This window comes from Rissa tridactyla, chromosome 10 (assembly GCF_028500815.1).
Source record: "Rissa tridactyla isolate bRisTri1 chromosome 10, bRisTri1.patW.cur.20221130, whole genome shotgun sequence".
Lineage (NCBI taxonomy): Eukaryota > Metazoa > Chordata > Aves > Charadriiformes > Laridae > Rissa > Rissa tridactyla.
Genome location: NC_071475.1, coordinates 17521680 through 17540377, shown reverse-complemented (window position 1 = coordinate 17540377; position 18698 = coordinate 17521680). Strand labels below are relative to the sequence as shown.

At 46.8% G+C, this 18698-nt stretch overlaps 1 long non-coding RNA gene across 1 annotated transcript in view; it reads right to left on the bottom strand.

Moving 5' to 3' along the window:
- Window positions 1-18698, bottom strand: part of LOC128915873 (uncharacterized) — a 163449-nt gene that overhangs the window by 101576 nt on the left and 43175 nt on the right. The window contains exon 4 of the long non-coding RNA XR_008468784.1: window positions 3020-3227. This is a non-coding gene — a long non-coding RNA (uncharacterized LOC128915873). The remainder of the gene's footprint in view (window positions 1-3019; window positions 3228-18698) is intronic.

The following is an 18698-nucleotide window of genomic DNA, read 5'->3' as shown; positions in this document are numbered from 1 at the left end:
TTCTTCCCTCACCTCCTTTTGACATTGTCAGAAGACTCCATTACGGCCGAGGAGTACATCGGGCAGACAGCTACCCTCAATCCATTTAGCTCCATAAAGCAGAGCGATCGTGCTCACAACAAATTTCTTTTCTCATACAGAATAAAATGGATCTTGCAAAGTGTATTATTTCAGAGAACAGAGTTTAAAGAGAGTACTTCCCTGTAACCTGTAGGCAACACAGGTACAGGCAGCAGCCTCGGTTTTGTTTCATAGCAGTTTATTGGGGCAAAAGATCTAAGAACTCGGTCTTTAAATTTTTAAATCTCCTGATGTATCTGGTTTCCAGACAAAACTATTTGCATATAGAAGTTTCCTACTGCAGTCCGTAGGAATAATGCCCTTGGCTTTTGCAGGAGCAAAGCAACCTGGTAGTCAAGGAAGATACTTTTCTACAGATACAACTTACACGTGCAAAATATGCTTCTGTGTCCTTGAGCCTGAAGTCTCTAACCCCTTCCTGACTTGTGGCATCAAAGTATTACACTGATTTTCCCAATTTGTTTTCCCAGTTCACTACACCCTGCTGGTAGGTGTCCTGCTCTGTGTAATAACCCCTCCGGCTTCCAGCGCAGCACCTCTCTGGCTTGATCCCATAGCCCAGACCAGAGGCAGCAGGAGAGAGTATTTTCTTCCTGCTTGTCTGTAGCTTCATCTTTCTACTTGCCTCTGGACAGTGTTACTAAACACTGACATTTTTTTTCAAGTTTAGCCAGAATGGGCACAACTGATTTCCTGATGTCCTGGAACCCATCCAAACCATCCATTAGCCACGAGTTCACAAACTGATACATCTTCTAAAAGGCTCACAGACAACAGTATTGTTTCTAAAAAGACATTAACTTCGGGTAAATGAAAATAAGATTTACTGCTTGGGACAGGCTACATGCAGTAAATAACTCAGAATTTATGAATTGTCATCTGTAAGACTCCATTCATCTGTAGCAATAAGGGGCCCTTGGACCACTCAGCACAGTAACTCTTCATTAAATCACTGTTATTTATGTGCATCGTTGTAGGAGGCCTGGATATGGATCACATCTCCATGGTGCTAGGTGCTACCCAAACACTATGGCAGGTCATCACAGCCACGTTAACCCCCCAGTGGTATCTGATATGGCCTTGAGTAGGAACTCCTACCAGCATCTCCTCCTACATCTCCTCTGCCATCTGCTTCATTAGCAGGTGATGTAGAGCATTTGTGAGCCAGACAGGTAGCTCGTTCTGGAGAAGGGGATGGTGAGAGACCCTCAGTTCCTACTCACAAAGTTGAGCCTTTGGCATGGTGATGACCAAGGCACACCGAGGCCGCAATGGAGCTCCAGAGATGTACTGCCATGCAAGACCTTCCTCCCTGCTGCTCTCTGCAGGCTCTTCAAGGCCAGGCTTGTTGCTATCCAGCAGAAAACATAGCACCCGAATTTAGAGACCTGCGCTTCCTCCTCGGCACAGAGCCTCTGGCCTTGCTCCCAGACTCCAGGCTTTTTAGCAGCATCAGTTCTGAGCAGTTGAGAGGTCCCTACCGTTGGCACTAACATGGATCTGCAGAGGCTCCTTCCTACCATTGTCACCTGCGTTTCCACTAATGCCCTCCAGCCACACAAAGCCTGTGATATATTGTATTGCCAAACACAGGGTGGATTTCTCACCCCTAGATAGCTCACCGGATGCTCATGATTCACCATGCACAACTGTTGTCTACAGTGCATGTCCCAAATACACCTTGCAGTGAGGGCTAGTAGCAGCACTGGCTTGATGTTAAACCAGAGCCCCAGGGTTTCGCTGCTTCAGATCCCTCAGTTTGTCCAACACCTACAATCTCTTTTAGCAGTTTCACACAACTTCCAGAAATATATTTTCAATAACACTGTTGCAAAACAACCTCAAGGGACTGAGTGTCATAAACGACTGAGCCACCATCACTCCCAACGTGTGCGGCCCATGAAGCTGAGCCATCTGCTTCTCAACGCTCCGAGCAGAGCTGACCCTTCAGAAACTCTCCACCCTAGGAGCTGCTGGTAGTGTATGGCGGAGCGGAAAACTTTACTGCACGCTTGTGGGTTTTCACATCATGGTCAAAAAAAATTTTCTGAGTCCCCATCTGTTTTTTCAGTATAAGACATTGATTTTCTGTGGCAAGGGGGGGTGTCAATATGGGACAGAGACACCCCTATGAAACACCAGCTGTTTACGATTACCCGATACTATGTCATATAAAGACCATTACAACCAACAGCACATATAGATCAGGGTTGATTGCAGTCTGGTGTGTGTATCTCTCCCCTTCTTCCTAGAGGTTTCAGTCCTGACTCAAACATACAGATATTTACGTGGTGGGTGAAAAACCACTGAAACGATACAAAAATCGCCACAAACTCTGAGCTAGCGGGGGGGGGGTGGGGGGGTGGGGTGTGTAAGAAGCTTTTACCAAAACCACACAAAATGGAGAATGCAGGAGAGAAGCAGTGCCAGGGTGGCTAGCACATCCGTGTGAAAATGGTACCCTCGGATGCACAAGCAGGTTGAAATCTTCCCCACAACCAGACCTGTCTGCATGCAGAGGCCACCCGCTATCGATTCTGCTGCAACAGCAACAGTGCAAACCTCAGCAAGGCTTGATTCAGACAAAATAGAAACCCATCAAAAAATAAAGTTATCAAGTTGCTTTCACATTCTTTTCCTGAAGTCGACAAGGTTTAACTAACAGCTTGATTCTGCCACCGACTTTGCATGCAGAGCTATGGAAAACACCAGAATTTCACTCATTTTCTGGATGTTATTTGTGGTAGCAGGTAATTCTTAATAACCTCTCGAAGCCATCCAGTGTCTATAGTTTCACAGTTAGTTTGTAGGAAAAAAAAAAAAGTGATTTCATATGATCTTTTAAAGCTGAAATTCAACCTCACAGACCAAAAGTCCCAAATTTCCAGAGTTACCTAGAAGGAAACACTGAGAAGAAAAGTCTGCTTGAGCAACTCACCTCCAAAACGCCGAAGTTTTCTCCATCAGCTGCAGCAAGCACTCGCCCCACTTCAGGAACAGGGCAGTTGAGCATCATGCAGCAACCAGAGCAAAACCGGTGATCCTTGGAGGAGCTGCTGGTCTGGTACTTGGGAGATCTGGGTTTCCCTTCCACTGCTCGTGCTGCTCTTCCTGCGTGCTCCCAGCCAGCCACACAATTAGCACTTCTGTTGAAGAGAAAAGGAAAAAATTCACATCTCGCTGGTCATCTTGCCTGCTAAGAGCCCAAGCCCCTTGGAGCAGGGGCTTGGCCACCGTCAGCCAGAGTCTCAAAACACGAATGCTGATGAGCAGTGGCTGATAAGAAGCGTACACATGGCAGACAGAGAGACAGACAGGGATCTCTGTCCCCAAACCCTAGTCTGTGTTTCCTTGGCAGGAATGAAGGAGTATGAGGAAGAGTCCAGGCTCAGATGTGTTAATAAAAGGCCGAAAGGAAGCCCGGCTACTAAAACACCTTTTTGGAGATCCCACCAATCTCAAGCCTCCCAGTTTACACACATACACGTTCCTGCTCCCTGGAAGAGTGGTCACAGACTTTGCGTTTAAGCCCTCCACAAGTTTCACTTTGCACCAGAACAATGTATTTTGTACATATCATTACAGGCATTTAACTTCAAAATCCTGGTCAAAAACATGCATCTAACCTGTCCTGCAGTTTTGACAAACCTCCAAACAAAGGCCAGGCAAGTTACTGTGTTTGACACAGCGTAAGGTCCCAGAGGGCCAGACCCCATTTCCCACCCGTCTCCAGGGCACCGCAAATCCCAACTATCCAGCAACGAGCTGGTCACCGCCACACGACACAAGGGGGCCCCTGGCTTCGAGGAAACTTTGTCACTTTGTTACAGCAGCTTGAACAGAATTTTTGGGCCAGATTCATAACACTCTGCAGTATCTTTTGAGGGGATGAGGAGTGAATCTTTGGGGACAGGTTTTAGGGCCCGCGTTTGGCCAGCATGACTCTGATACATGTGCCTTTCAGCCAGCATCTCTGCAGAGACTCAGAGGTCTCGGCTACTAACGTTTCCTGGTGGCTGCAGACTGACTGAAGACGACGATGCTGAGGAAGCTTTCCCCTGCAAGGGCAGGGGCACTTACAGGCACTTGTTGGCCAGCAGATACAACAGCACAGCACTGAGGCACAGGAGCTGAAAATAGCTTCTACCATTTACCCAAAAGGCTCACAACAGTTTTTCCTCTTTGGCAGCTCTTCCTAAAGCATTAATGATCTCTGATCAGCCCCACTCTGTTTCCATGTTGGGATTAAGCCCTGAGATGTGCAGAATCTTTGTAAAATCCCATTGAGAAACTCAGGAGGCCATACCATATCTGTTGGCTGAAAGGCCCGGGATCACCGAGAGCTCTCGCTCAGGGGTCATGAGCTACCAGCAACTCACCGGGTTTTCTACCACAGCAGTCTTGATTAATTGGTTTATTATAACAAAGGATCTTGTATTTATCACATTTAACACGGGCCAAAGTCTTCCCTCCATATGTTTCAACTTCAGGTCCAACAACCATAGCTAGGAGGAGTAAATGTTCTACAAAAAATGCAATTGTTTGAAGTTTACAGGAGCGAAAAGCATGTGCTGGCATGGTCACCTCTACATTTGGTCTCTGACAAGCTGAATCTCCTGAGCTTTTCAAGCCCTCTCTCAGCCAGCAGTAACGCAATGCAGGACTTGTGTTTCCCAGCAGCTGACTGTCCCCACAGCACCCTGTGGCTCACCAGCACAGGACACGGGGTTCCTCCTGAAGCAAGACCAGAAAGGATGCAAATGCCTTTCTGAAATGCTTTCAGGTAAGCTGCTCCTCTGCCCTGCTTCGCTGTCCCCTCTGAAGATGTGCTTGAAATGACAGCTACCTACACTTATGCCTACCCAGTCCGTACCACCATGGGCTGTCCTGTACTTCTCCTTCAGGTCACTCTGTAGGTCTTGAACAGTTCTGCAACATTTGTCCCTAGGAATCACCAACCAGCCCCGTGTTTACACAGCTGCTACTCTCAGCTGGTATCGCAGCTCAGTGGCGTCCAGACAACATCAACACGTTCTTCCAGAAGCGCCCAGCTGGAGGCTTTTTGTTCGAAACTTCCCCGTGCTCTGCCAACCTCCATACTCATTCCCAGATCGCCTTTCTCCACTGCCTCCATATTCTTTTCTTCCTCTCCCCACCCCACCTTGTTTCTCTTTGCAAGGCCCACTTCTTTCAAAATGACACAATTTCCCTTTGGGGGACATTAGCAAGCAGGGTTTGGCTGTTGTGCCTGGGATCCCTCATCAAGGAGCAGTAGGTGGGGAAAAGAAATAATATATAACTTCTTGTGCTCAATGGCCCCTCTGTGCGTGTGCTCCTCGCGTGGGCGGTGGTTAATCACGCTGCCTTCAGCGCCACTGCTCTATCACTAAAGCATCGCGTCCTTCGTTAAAAACGGGGCTGCAGCCATGTGGTCTGCATGTCCTCATGCACACCAGACCCCGCGCAAGGGTGCTTGCCAGCCCTGCAGCACACACAGGCAGCCCCCCCAGGTCTTCAGGGAAAAAAAAAGACAACTGACAAAACCTCTTTCTTTTCTTATTCCAGTGCTTGAAAAAAATAAATACGGACAAATGAGACTAGTTGAAGCCATGGGGAAATGGAACAGATAAAGTGAGCACAGAGATAATAGTTGCAAGGCTGCATGGTGAGCTAAAGGAAAATGCCTCATTGGGACAGGTTTTCCACGGGATTGCAGCCATCGGAGCAGCACTGAACTTGGGAGAAGAGCACTCTTCAACAACCTTGAGGAAAGGGAAGGATGACCGTGAACAAAGGGTTCATTTCCTTCCCAAACTTCTTATTTTTAGGATTCATTACCATAGCAATGCGTCGGGCCATCTCTACAGGTTAAGGTTTTTCATCCTTTCTCCTGGGAAACCATTCCTTGTATCAACAATGCTCAAGGCCGTGTCTCCATCTGGCATGAATTCCCACAGCTTTCAGTGAAGCTACAACAACCGTCAGCAGCAGATCCGCTCAGCCCACCCTTAAACTTTTCTTAACTTCCTCTGCTGCCTCTTACACTAAAGCCCCTTTGGGTTAGAGCTTCTCTTCCTTCAGAGGGGCTTGCCCCTTCAAATACGTGAAAGTACAATCGGCTTTTCACTATTTCAGCATGGAAAATTTAGCTGTTGTAGCCACTCCTTCAGTCCATCCCACTCTCGCACACTCGGTCTGGTACGGAGCCTCCTGCTTCTACACATTTTGGAACGGTTATGTGAAGCAAGCACAAACCCCAAGACTTCTGAGGTCGGACCGGGTCTGGCACAGGATATAGTCAAAAGAAACCAGTGGATTAACAGCCATCAGGGAACCTCAGCCAGGCTTCAAATGTAAAACCCAATACTTCCTGCGTGGCTGAGGAGCACATGCCTGAGGGACAGTGCCCCTTTATGTGCTCCCAGACACGCCGTGTGAGCACTCTCAAGAGTCCAATACGCTTCATTCAGCAGGAGCAAAAAATAGACAAAGATGAAATCAAGTATCATGACATTTTCCTAACGTTTCCAGTCAAACAGAAAATTAAACAGGCTCAGTATTATTGCCAGAATGTTAATTTATGCACCGCTTTGGGGAAAGCGGACTCAGGCGCGCACAGAAGGTCAGGTTTAACTCTGTTATTAGCTGTTCCCTCCTTCCTCCTAGAAATCCTCAGGGAGCTACTTCCCAATGAAAGGGGGAATATCTAACATGGGGAAGAGGTGGATGAAGGGCTGAAGCTCTATATGGAAAAGGAAAACAGGGACATTTCAAGTCACTTGTGCCAGGCAGACTGGGAGGGCACTACCTACCCCAAAAATCATCTCAAATGCTGCCCATTCACGCAACAGCTTCTGCACTGTTATACACCATACTGGTGGGGTTGTTATGACACAGTGACACTAAAATCTGTTATCCTGTGCCTATGAAACAGGTAGTGGGAGAGTTTACCCTCTTCAGATACCAAAGGCTGAATTAAAAAAATAAAACACTGAATCTCGATCAAAGTCCTCATAACGTGAGTTAAAGGAGTAGAGATATTTCTACATTGTGCTCATTAAAGCACTGTGAGGGAGGGGAGGAGAGATGGCTTAAAGACAGGAGCTTACAGAGGACAAAAAATTTCTAAGTCTGACCCTTGCCCCAGGCTTCTTAAAATCAGGTTTTATGCCACACCTTTACGTTGATGCGTGTGTGGAAATTGCATACGCTCTTTGGGCTGGAAGTCTCCTCCTGTAGATCAACCCTCTGTTTTCCCACAATGCAGAACACAGCTGGCACTGTGAAACTAGCGCTGGCTGCTCTGGCAACACACATAGAGGAGAGCTGGGTGCAGAAAGGAGGGGAATTTGGAAAAAGTGCCAAATCGTCCATCTCCACAGGAACCAAACACCAGCTGCAGCTGTGAAAATGGATTTCCAAAACCACCAGCGTTGTTAGAGGGAACCCTCCCTTCCCTGAAATCACACCGCACAGAGTCCGCGACCACGGTGTTACCAGCTTTCTGTGGGCAACAGCTGATGTGCAGGTTCCCCTGAGCTGTGGTAGCTCTGAACTGATTTTGGGTCATTTTTCTGAATTCTCTGGCAACTGAAGGAGCCGGATAGGAAAAATGGGCTGACTGCAGATGAAATGTGAACCTGAAGCACTTGCTGGAATGAGCATTCATTACATTCAAAGGCTCGCAAGAGAATTGAATGCTGAAATGATTTTTTTACAAGTTTAAGCGAACAGATGCATCGTGAACACCTCACAAAATCCCTCTCCTGAATTCGTATTTACCAGCCCTTGGAAGTGTCTCTTTCTCAGAAGATCAAACATCCTGACTCCTTCCAACTAATTAAATGGATTTCCCTGGGAATAAATTGTAGCTGTCACCTAATCAGGTGGTGCATTTTAATAAGATATTGGCTTTCCAGTGTTGAAGTATCTGATTTCCACAGTGTTTTGGTTACATTATGTAGCCAGTTTAGGACTCAAACCTAGTTTGTTAACAAACAGCTCACTGGAAAAATTCATGCCACCAATTCAAGCCCCCATTTCAGTTTTTTTTGCTTCTCCCTTCATATCCTTATTAGGGTCTTCACGTTTTTCTTTCTTCTGAGAACAGCGAAAGCATAGCACATCACCAACATTCCTTATGTCTTTTTGGATACTGTCAACTGTTTGTGGCCATACCAAGAAGCTTGGTGTCCCTTAACTTTGACTCCAGCCCTTTCTCAAATCAGATGTCAATGCTGAACGAAAGCTTCATCAACCTGCCTAACAGCTAGTGTTTCCAAAATAACGGTGCCAGAAAGAAATACAAATACAATGAGCAAAAGAAGCAACAATGATTTCTAAAGTCATTCACTGGAAAGGACTTAGGTTGTCCTGATATTGTCCCAGAGCCATTAGCAGTGTCAGTACTTTGTCACAACTGCAGGTGATGGAAAACACAGCTCAAGCCAAACCAGGTGGAGAAACTAATCCACTTACCAAAAGACTCTTCATTTACGTTTTAAAACCAATAATGTGCCGATCCAGCAATTCACAGTTTTCAGTGCTTTTAAGAGCAATGGGACCAAAGTGTAGAAGGTAACCACAGGAGAGGTGGCAATCTGGACTGAAGCAATCAGCGGGCCTCTTGGGAACAACCCCTCAAATTCTTCCCCGGCAATATAACTATGAAGCAACCCCACCTGGTAACTCATATCACTTCTACCAGTGAAATACTTATGCCCAAATAGCCTGCATTGCCACACATGGGAGCGACCAAGCCCTGAGATGCATCTGGTCAAATTACATTTATTCCCCAGCAGAACTTAGAGGGATGCAGTTTCTTGACAGGAGCTTTTTAGGGGTATCACAAACCATGCGCCAACTGCTTACTTATAGCCAGTGTCACAATAAGGAAATGTTACCAAAGTCTTGCAGCACAAGTCATTAACACTTTGAAGTCACTAAGGGCGATGCTTGCAATTCTGCCGTAGGTACCAACTCTGCAGAGCATTACTCCTGGTTTGAGTAGGAAGTCGTTTGAGTAGGCTTTTGAGGTTTCTTACGAGAAAGTGTCTCAACGCATGCAATAGAGGCCAGTTATATGAGACATGATACTAGAGCTAAAAGTGAACATTAAGCAAAGGAGGATAAAGGCACACCAAGAGAAAGGGGACTCAACTAGAAGAACTCAGCTGAAGTTGCGAAGGCCACAGAAAAGGCCATGAAAGACACCAGACTGCTTGCATGACCAAGAGGTCAATCACACAAAGCGTATGTCTTCAGTAAGCTTTTCAGAAGCAGAATTTTGAGAAGGGAAGTAAATTGCCTCTCTCTCTTCCACTTAGACGTCTTTTCCTCCAAAGCAATATGAACATAATATGTCTAAGCCTTCTAGCTCTCTGTCAAACAGTTGAGGTGGGTCAACCAGGACATAAACAGAACACTTAAGTCCCTCTGTTACAAAAAAGCAGGCTAGTAAATTGTTCTCAAACCGGAGAAACTTGGAGTGGTTTTGTTTTGTTTTGTTTTTTTTTTTTTTCAGGTTAAGTGGGGTTAATGTTTGGATGAGAAGCACATTCCAGTGTGATTTCACCACTGAAATGGAGCCATCCCTGGGGTGGAGTCCTGCAGCTGCTGGTAGCGCACATGTATTTTGCTCAATATATCCAAAGAAAGAATTATGCAAGTAATCAAACAAAACAGCTGAGGATTCATCACAATTTGGGTAGGACACTGAGGCGAAGCATTCTCATTCTTGCTATATGCACCAAGGAAACCAATGCTTTCCCTGAGAACTGATATTTTTTCAGCCATATTGATTGTAAGTGGGAAAGAGAAGACTTTTCTCCCATCAGAAACCCAGAAGGCTGATGATACTGGCACAACGGGAAGATCCCCCTGCATCAACAGTCTGCCCTGCCACTCCTGTCCTCCTCTTGCACACCTCTCCCTCAAGGACCACGCAGCACCACCTTGCTGGTTGCCAGCCTGAGAGATCCTGACTGTGGATCAGGAAGCTCAGAGGAACGTCAGCACATGCTGATATTCACCTGGCAGCAACCAAGACAAGAGAAATGCCCCTTCCCTTCACCCAAGCGATGACTGAACATCTGACAGCTGTACAGTGCTATCGAACACACATAGCAAGACGCCAGCTATTAATTTCTCACATTTTTCCCCAACCTCCCCTCTTCTCACGCCTTGCCAGCTCACTTCCCCCTTCCTTCCAGCAGGCAGAAGCCACTTCGTATCCTGCTGGCTTTATTCCAGCTGTCTTGACACAACACAGTTTCTCCAATTTCTAATCATGCATTTCCTGGCATGATCCCCATTGGAAACCTCCCGTTCTGATAACATTCGATGACCTTTCCTTTATTATTTCCCTAAGGCGCTCTTCGGTCCCTCATAGGTTCTAAAATTGGGATTTGCCTTCCTGGAAAGCCAGACACTCGGGGTGAATGACTCATGAGCCTTGGCATGCGGCTCCATCAGCCTGGGACACAAAGGCAATACCTTCCCCCACACGCAGTGGATCTAACAGTAGGAAGTATTATTTAGCAGGGCTGTGCTCAGTGATTTCCTAGAAAAGCAACAAAAATGCCACATGTGTTTGTATTTCCATGTGAATTCGGCACAAGGAAATCCACACAGGCCACATGCGGTTTAGAAATTGTAGGTGTTGTGAGCCTCATGTCTGCATAATGTCTTGCCGTTGGTATGCAGTAAACATTCCACATCTTTAGGGGAAACTCCCACATAGCCAGGGGAAGGAGGGCTTTTAAAACCCAAGATCCTAACTTCAGCGCAAAGGCACGAGTGGACAATAAATTTTACATCTGCAGAGGGAGCGTCCAATTTCACTCATTTATTTTGATATGCTACTTCAGTGAAGTGATTGTGCAACAACAGTCATAGGCGGGGAGAAAGAAAAAAAAAGGCTTGGTGACACAGACTCTGAAGAGAGAAAGATGCCTTGGAGCCAAGGCTCTGCCAATGACCAGGTCACGCTACAGAAGTCAACGGGGCCAGATTTTTACCAGTTTTACAGCTCACAATCAGAGTCTTCTTCGGAAAGAAGAGTCATCTCTTATCTCACTACCAAAAAAATAAAAAATTTAAAAAATCAATGGATATACCAGAGCACTCAGCTTGGAGCATGATACTAAGCAGTTGCTAAATCATATCCTCCATGTCAGAAGGATCCTGATGGGTACTGCCTCTGGGATAAATTTTTGCCTGTCACGTGGGATCGTGATCATGTGTGTTTCCTTGTCCCTCTGCCATCCCCCTTCAAGATAAAGATGGATGTCCCAACATTACTTTATTTTTTCCCCATTTTATATTTAATTTTAAGCAAACATGTCCTAAAGTAAAAAAAGCTGGTTCAAAACATAGAATACTTCAATCTGAAAGACAAAGAACATGAAAAGTATTTGAACCAAAGCAAGAACATCTCCACTGAATCAACCCCAACGTTCCCTAAGATTTTCTGCTGAAGAAAATCAGGTTTTGATTTCAAGTCTAACACGAGATTGAAAATTTAACTTTACCTCAAACATGCCTGGGAGAAAACGAAAGCAACGAAAGGTTTTCCCAGCATAAGAACCTGCTGCTTGCAGTATAGTGGCCGGTGCCATCTTTCAGAGCAGGATGGCCTTGGAGAGATCTGCCCAACCCACTTGACAGGCACTGAATGACTGAATAGACCCGCATCCCTCCACAGCAGGGACCCAGCGACTGCATGAGTTTTAGTCCTTTTTGGGAAATAAGCCTACGGCATGCTCCCCAGCTTCATGTCGCAAACATCTTGTGTATATATATAAACTTCTGCCCGTCATTACACAGCAGACACACAGGCCAACACCTAAGCAGCACACACCTCACCCCCCATCCATCCATCCATTCCCAAAGGGCAGAACACCTGCAGAAGCTCCAGGAGCTCTGAAGCCACTATAGACCAGGGAGGTGTCAGAGCTCCTCCAGCTTCCCCACGTGTACAGACGACCCAGACGCTTTAGGGCAGAGAGAGCAAGAGACCATAAAAATTTCCACTACAGCTTTACTGGGGAAAAAACCATGCACGATTCAACGCACCCCTGAAGGAGGAGTCATGTGGAGAAACATTATATGAAGAACGGAAAAAAAGAAAAAAAAAAGAGCCATGAGGTCATTTATATTGATTCCAGGCTGAAACTTGCAGATTAATTATGGGGGAAAAAAAATAGGTATTGACAGCTTGATCTTGACTCTAAGCTGGTTATTAGAACAAAGCAGGCTGAGCATGATCTTTAAAGGAAATAGCTTCTGATACAGTCCTGGTGCTACGTTTCTTAGGTAACTGGACTCCAGCCAAACCATCTGGCTCTTCTGCATTTCATTCTAACAAAGAGGACTTCACAAAGCCTGGAAGAAAATCCTGTACACAAGAAATGTAAGAATTGTGCTCAGAAGTGTGCCATTCAGGGAGATATTTAATATATTTTAGAAGGATTTCTAGTTAGAGGAAAGAAAGTAGGGAAAGAAAAAAAAATCTTGGGGAAAAAAAAAAGCTTATATCTGAGAAAAAAGCAGGACAGCTCCTGCGTTCTGATGGTGTGGGGTTTTGCGTTATTTGATTCTACGTAGGAAACAAGCATCTTACTACTGAAACAGAAAGCCTCTTTCTTCTGGGGCAAAAGAGAACAGCAGTCTCAGGGTCACGGTTCCCAAGACAGTGTCTTGGCTCAGTTTCGAAGAGGGGCTCAAGAGCGTAGCTTGTCTGCCTTCTTTTCACCAAAACTAATGAAGAGGTATTTAAGCCCAAACACAACAATGGTTTCCTCTGATGTAGAGACGCGCAAGCAAAATTGCCCCAACCCAAATCACAGCCTGCTTATCTCCGGCCTGTGCAGCCATCAGGGAAAACCACAGGTGTCCCTCAAAGTCCCTGCACCTCCTTCCACTTAATTCACTACCTTTAATCTCAGCAGCCAAAGCAACATTGGATTCATAGAGGTATCCATTGTGGGGAGCAAGAACGTAGCTGTGCCCTAAGCATCTACTCATTTGCAGCAGGGTCAACACATGCAGACTCTGAGTCTGCCATGACAAACCTGCGCTGGGCTGACAACCACAGAATATTTGGCAGGGAAAAAGGATAATTAGGGTTCTCAGCAGATGCTGCTAATCTGGTCTCCAAGGCAGGTGGGAGCTTATCGACAAATTCCTTGAATTCAGCTGGGTGTCAGAGGGGTGTTCTCCCTGCCTCAGGCCAGCCAAGTGCTCTGCCACGTCCTGAATAGGCAAGAGGGCCTATTCCCAACGGGACAGGCAAGACCCTGCAGGACAGAAGCTGCAGGACAAAGTCCGGGTGCTCCGAGGGAGCCACGGAGTTTGTCCTGCAGATGAAGGAGAGGAGCCTCTCCAGGCTCCCATCCAGGAGAGTTAGAGATCTCCCAGCTGTGTATATGTCTACGCATTTTAAACAGCAAATATAAACAATCATAACACTACAAAATAGCACCTTTCATTCCTAATAGTTATTCTCGGAGCTTTCAGTTTCTATCATCTTGGGAACCTTTTACTGAACTGTGGATTCCCAGCGTTATGCCAATGGATTGGGTTAAGTAAACAGCTCTGATCTCATCATCAAGCTTCCCTTTGCTTTTTCTCCTCTTCCAGCCTCCCAGTAACATCAGGGATTACCCTCTGCTCCCAGCGGTTCAGGCAGCTGGACCAGGTGCCCTGCCAGCATCCAGCACCCCATGCGCGAGCAGGAACAGCAAACTGCCATAATCAAAAGAAATGCAAGATTGATAGAGCACATTATAAGAGTTAAAGCCAACGAACACTTAGCTATGGGGCTCTGCTCTTCAGGCAGCTCTGCGGCAGCACTGCCTAGGCAGAGTTGTAAAAACATGCATCACCACCTCTCCTCTTCTTTCCCAGGCCCCAGCTTCTCACGTGGTTTTCATCTCAGCAAAAGAACTCTTCTGCTGCTTGCTTTCACCATGAGCTCTGCAAGGAACTGCTTTTCTTCCAAAATACAAAGGCAAAACTTTCTGCCCTATCCAGAAGCTTTTTCTCTGGAAAGTGGTCACAAAGATGCTGTGAGCAAATGAATCAACTTTTCATTTCGCAATTTTTCAGCTATGGCTGTCCTAAAACAATGGCTTTCCTCAAGTGAAAACATGTATGCGGATCAAAAATCTTTAGTCTTAATGTAAGTTAGAGATATACAGATTGAACCAATCTAACGGATCATTGATGCCAGAAGAGCTGCTCCCCTTGCTCATGCGCCCCCGTTTATCCTCTTTGCCCTGGCGCTCCCCAGACCCTGCACCGAACCCACTCACCCCCCACAACTGCCCACATACAGCAAACCTGCTTCTGACAGGTTATCGAGGTGCATCTTCCCAGCACAAGGTCTGCCAAGCGCCAGGACTTGTGCCAGGGAGGAGATGGGAAGACAAAGCTGGAAGCAGGGAGAGGATGTAACAGTTCGCTGCTGCCAGGAAGATGACATCGGCCTAACTGCAACATCTAAAATTCACCCTCACACCTCCGGCTACCAAGGTGTGACTGAAATAAAGCAGGAGACAGCAAACAGAGCTGGAACCTGCACACCTGCGGGCTGGATGGTACAGCACTTCCACCCTCCCTTGAGACCTCACTTCGCTCCTTCTCTCCGAGTTTCTTTGAGAAATGGGGGGAGAAACTGCATTTCATACTGTGAGTCCTATCTCCCGTCCTGCTGCTAATGATTTGACTGCAGACATTTTCAAAAGCATCCAGGAAATGTGTATGTCCAATTTCTAATGGGAATAACGCATCAAAAGCCCCTTTGGCTGCATCACCATAACAGCCCGTATATGCAGCCTGCCATAAAGAAATAGCAGCTCTTTACTGAGTGGTAACTAATCCACTCTCACAGCAGCTCCTGTGGCAAATACAGCTCATCCCTTCTTTGCTGGGAGCGGGGTTTAGAGCAGAGGCTTTATATATGCAGCAGCATCTCCCAGTAATAGCACTGACAGTTTTCAGAGCTGCTAGTGACTCCCTTTGGGGAGGGACCAGATCCTAGTACAAGGGCTGATATAAATAAACACCTCTACTGGATGTTCTTTAAGGAAGGGATGGAGACCTGGCACCCCTCACACACATCCAGACAGTTACCTTCCACCGAGAGCAAGCAGCTATTTAATCACAGTCAATTATTCTGAAACAAGGACAATTTTGCTCTTTTTCATTGCATGACCGTGATTAAAAGATGAGAGGGACCAACATCACATAACAGGCTCCTGAACTCAGCCAAAAAATATAGGATACAGTAGTTGATTGTAGAAAATTGCTTTCTACAGATACCTCACACCGGCTCTCAAAATTATTTTGGCCCATAATGGTTCAACTACCCTGAAAATACTCTGGTGATCTGCTTTGGAAGAAGGAGGTATAAGTGTCAGTACACTGCATCTTCACTCGTGCATTCTTAGATTTTAGGAAACACCTATCTATAGAAACAGCCTATTCTTTATGTGGAATGATAGAAAAAAAGTGATATAACTCTTCCACCCAACCAAATACTGTATATATCTAAAAAAATATATATAGACACATACATAAAGCTCAAAGGGCAAAGCATCCTACATGCTGTAAATTCAATTGGGATCAGTTTATCCCTTTTCAGCTGGCTGTCACACATCTCCCAGGCATCCTGGTATCTGAGGGCAGCTGCCTCTGCTCTGAAGCAAGACCAGCCACGCACACGTCAGCACGCTGTCCTCCCCACTTCTTGTGGGGCCACCCCCAAAGCCACTGCTGTGAGGGGCTCGTTCAAGGCAAGAAAGGAAAGAGTGACAGAAAAGGGGATGAGGAAGCAGTGAAGGCAGCTGTCTGTTAGGCAATACCCTCCCCATGACTGTAGGCAGGTGAAGGACTCCTCACTTCCCACCTTCTGTTTGACCTCAGGAATGGGAACCCACAGGCCTGGGTTCCCTTATAATAAAGGTCCCACTTCATCTTTTGGAAAAATGTCTCCAGACCATCTCATGCCACAGTGATTCACCACATACTCTGCAAATCAACCTCAGCGCGTATGGTGAGGGGTCTACCTGCAAACCAAGAGAAGCTGGCTTTCACCGCGGTTGGGACTATCAGGGCTCTGCAAACCCTTGTGCTGGGAGGCTGCAAGCTGAGCTAGAACTTGGCATAGGAAGCCAGGCTGGAAGAGGCTGGAGGCTGATGCGTAGCTGTGGCTCTCCAGGACACCCGCCCCTCAGGGGCGTCTGCTTCTCCCAGCCCTGAGAAGGAAACACATGGGCTGAAGCACAAGAAAAACACACCAGGAAAGACTGCATGAGAAGTAAAAGCAACCCTGGGGACAGTCCAAGGTTTACCCTTGCATGACTGAGTAAGACAGCTTTGTTTTCAGTCATAACAGGAGAAATGAACATTTCTGAAGCACCACATCCCTCCTGGGCCTGCTCCCCACGCTCCTGCCAGGCCATAGCCATCAGTTCCTGGCAACAGGACACAGCACCGAACCACTTCATTTTGGTTCCCTACTTATAACACAGCAAGTGTTATAGCTTCTCTTCCCAACAGGTATTTGGATAAGCCACACTGAGCCTGGGCAGGGCATCTCAAAGGTGGCAAATATGACTATGCTGCACAACCCAGGATGAACATCTGCCCACACAAGTCACCTCTCTAATATTTTAGACTCAAATCTACTGGTGTTTCTCACAAGCCTGCCGTTATCTCAATTTCCTTGTGTAAATTACAGGCCGGAGATACAACCAACACAGGGCTGAGGTTGTACCAAATGCACCTCCCACGCAGGGTAGATGAGCTTCCCGCTGCTAGGAACATCTGCTGTTATTTTTGAGTAGCTACAGAAATGTCCTCATCCCTTCTGCGCTGGTCACTTCAGACCATGGTAAAGTCAGGGGTGACACAGAGAGCAAGGCTAGGTGGGAAGCACCTTGCTGGTCCAGCTAGCAGGACACTGGTGCTGTTGGCAGACAAGAATCTGCTTGTTCTTTGCTCTTTTTGCTCCAAGACAGGGTTTTAGTGCTAAGCCCAACCAAGGAGCAGCAGAGAACCAGGGAAGTCCCTGGAGAGAGCCAGCAGGAGCAAGTGACATCCCCTGCATGGGCTCAGCTGCGGTAGCCAGAGATAGGAGGAGACAGTGCAGCTCCAGACCTTTCCTCAGCTCACTCAGTTATTCCTCTGAGCTCAGACCAAGGTCTAGGTCATGGCCAAAGCTTTCAGTTTCCTTCTCCATCTCTTCTTGGGTGGCCTTGCAGGGTAACACAAGCCCCATAGCTGCACACACAAGTCCATACAGTTACATTGGCTGCTCTTCTACCTGCTTCGCGTTGCGCCCAGCTGCGTCCACTGAGTTATGAAGCAGAAGACAGACCATCTCTGAGTGGGCACAGGAACCTGGTGTACCTTCGTGCAGGCCAGGGCTGCCAACCAGCCAGGTCACACAGGCTGCTGGCAGCCCCCACACTGAACTGTCCCCAGAACCTGCTGTGGATGTGCCATCAAAGACAGATACGCAAAGAAATCTCCTACTTCAAACAAAACTGTAATTCAACAAACGCACTGAAATACTTTTGTTAAACATTGAATGGGAAAAAAAAAAGTTTTGACGTTTCTGAAGTAATGAGTCACCAGGAATACTTTGGGGTATTTATAAAAGTATTTATTTAAATAAAGGGTATAAATAGAGTTAAGGGTTTTATTTAAAGTGTAGACAGGGGGTGGGATCTGCAAGTTCTTGTTTTGTTGTTGTTGGGTGGGGGGTTTTGGGGGGAAATTCTGAGTTTGTATCCAGGTTCAGGAAAAAGACAGAGAAAGAGAGAGAGAGAGAAAGAGACACCAACTCTTGAGATTTTCCACAGACCGAAAACACTATCCCTGAGCATCTCTACTCACCACCTTGTATTTCCCCATCAAAACTGTCACGTATCAGGCAAGCTTATGTCCTCAGTCAGCTAATTAAGGCTGCAGAAGCCTGGATTTAAGGAGGGCAAAAAAAAAAAAAACCACCACCATGCTAAAGGTTGCAAGCAATGAAACCCCAATGGGATCGGAGTCTGGAAAATTCAACCTCGCACTGGCCAAGAACTTCCCCCCTGTGTAACGTTTCTGGAGCGAAGGAGCCAGTAAACAGCATAAACAGCATACCGAGCTGATGTGCACCATATGACTGAAACCTGCGAGGAGAAAACTCTCCCACCCCTCGCCTGCAGGGCCATTGCCAGGGACACAGGAGAGGGGAAGATAGGCACTTGGGTTTTGGTCCTGCCAACTGTTTTAGCTGGACCAGCTTTTTGTCCCACCATTGCCCGCTTCGCTGAGAGGAGACGCTGGGTTACTGCCCACAGGCTTGGGAGAAGACAGGGACAAGCCACCCCCCTCCTGCTGTGAAGATGGCAGCAGCATATTAAGACGCAGCAGAGCCTACAGTTACACTTGTCCTTCAGCTTCTTCCCTTTGTGGTCTAATACCTCAGCTTGAAGCCACTGACAAGACTTTGTCAGAGTGAACAGGACTAGAAAAGCCAGGCTCAGGCTCCACGTTACCACCTGCTGAAGATGGCCAGGGACGGTATGGTCACCGCAGCATGCCCAGGGAGGCCCAATCAC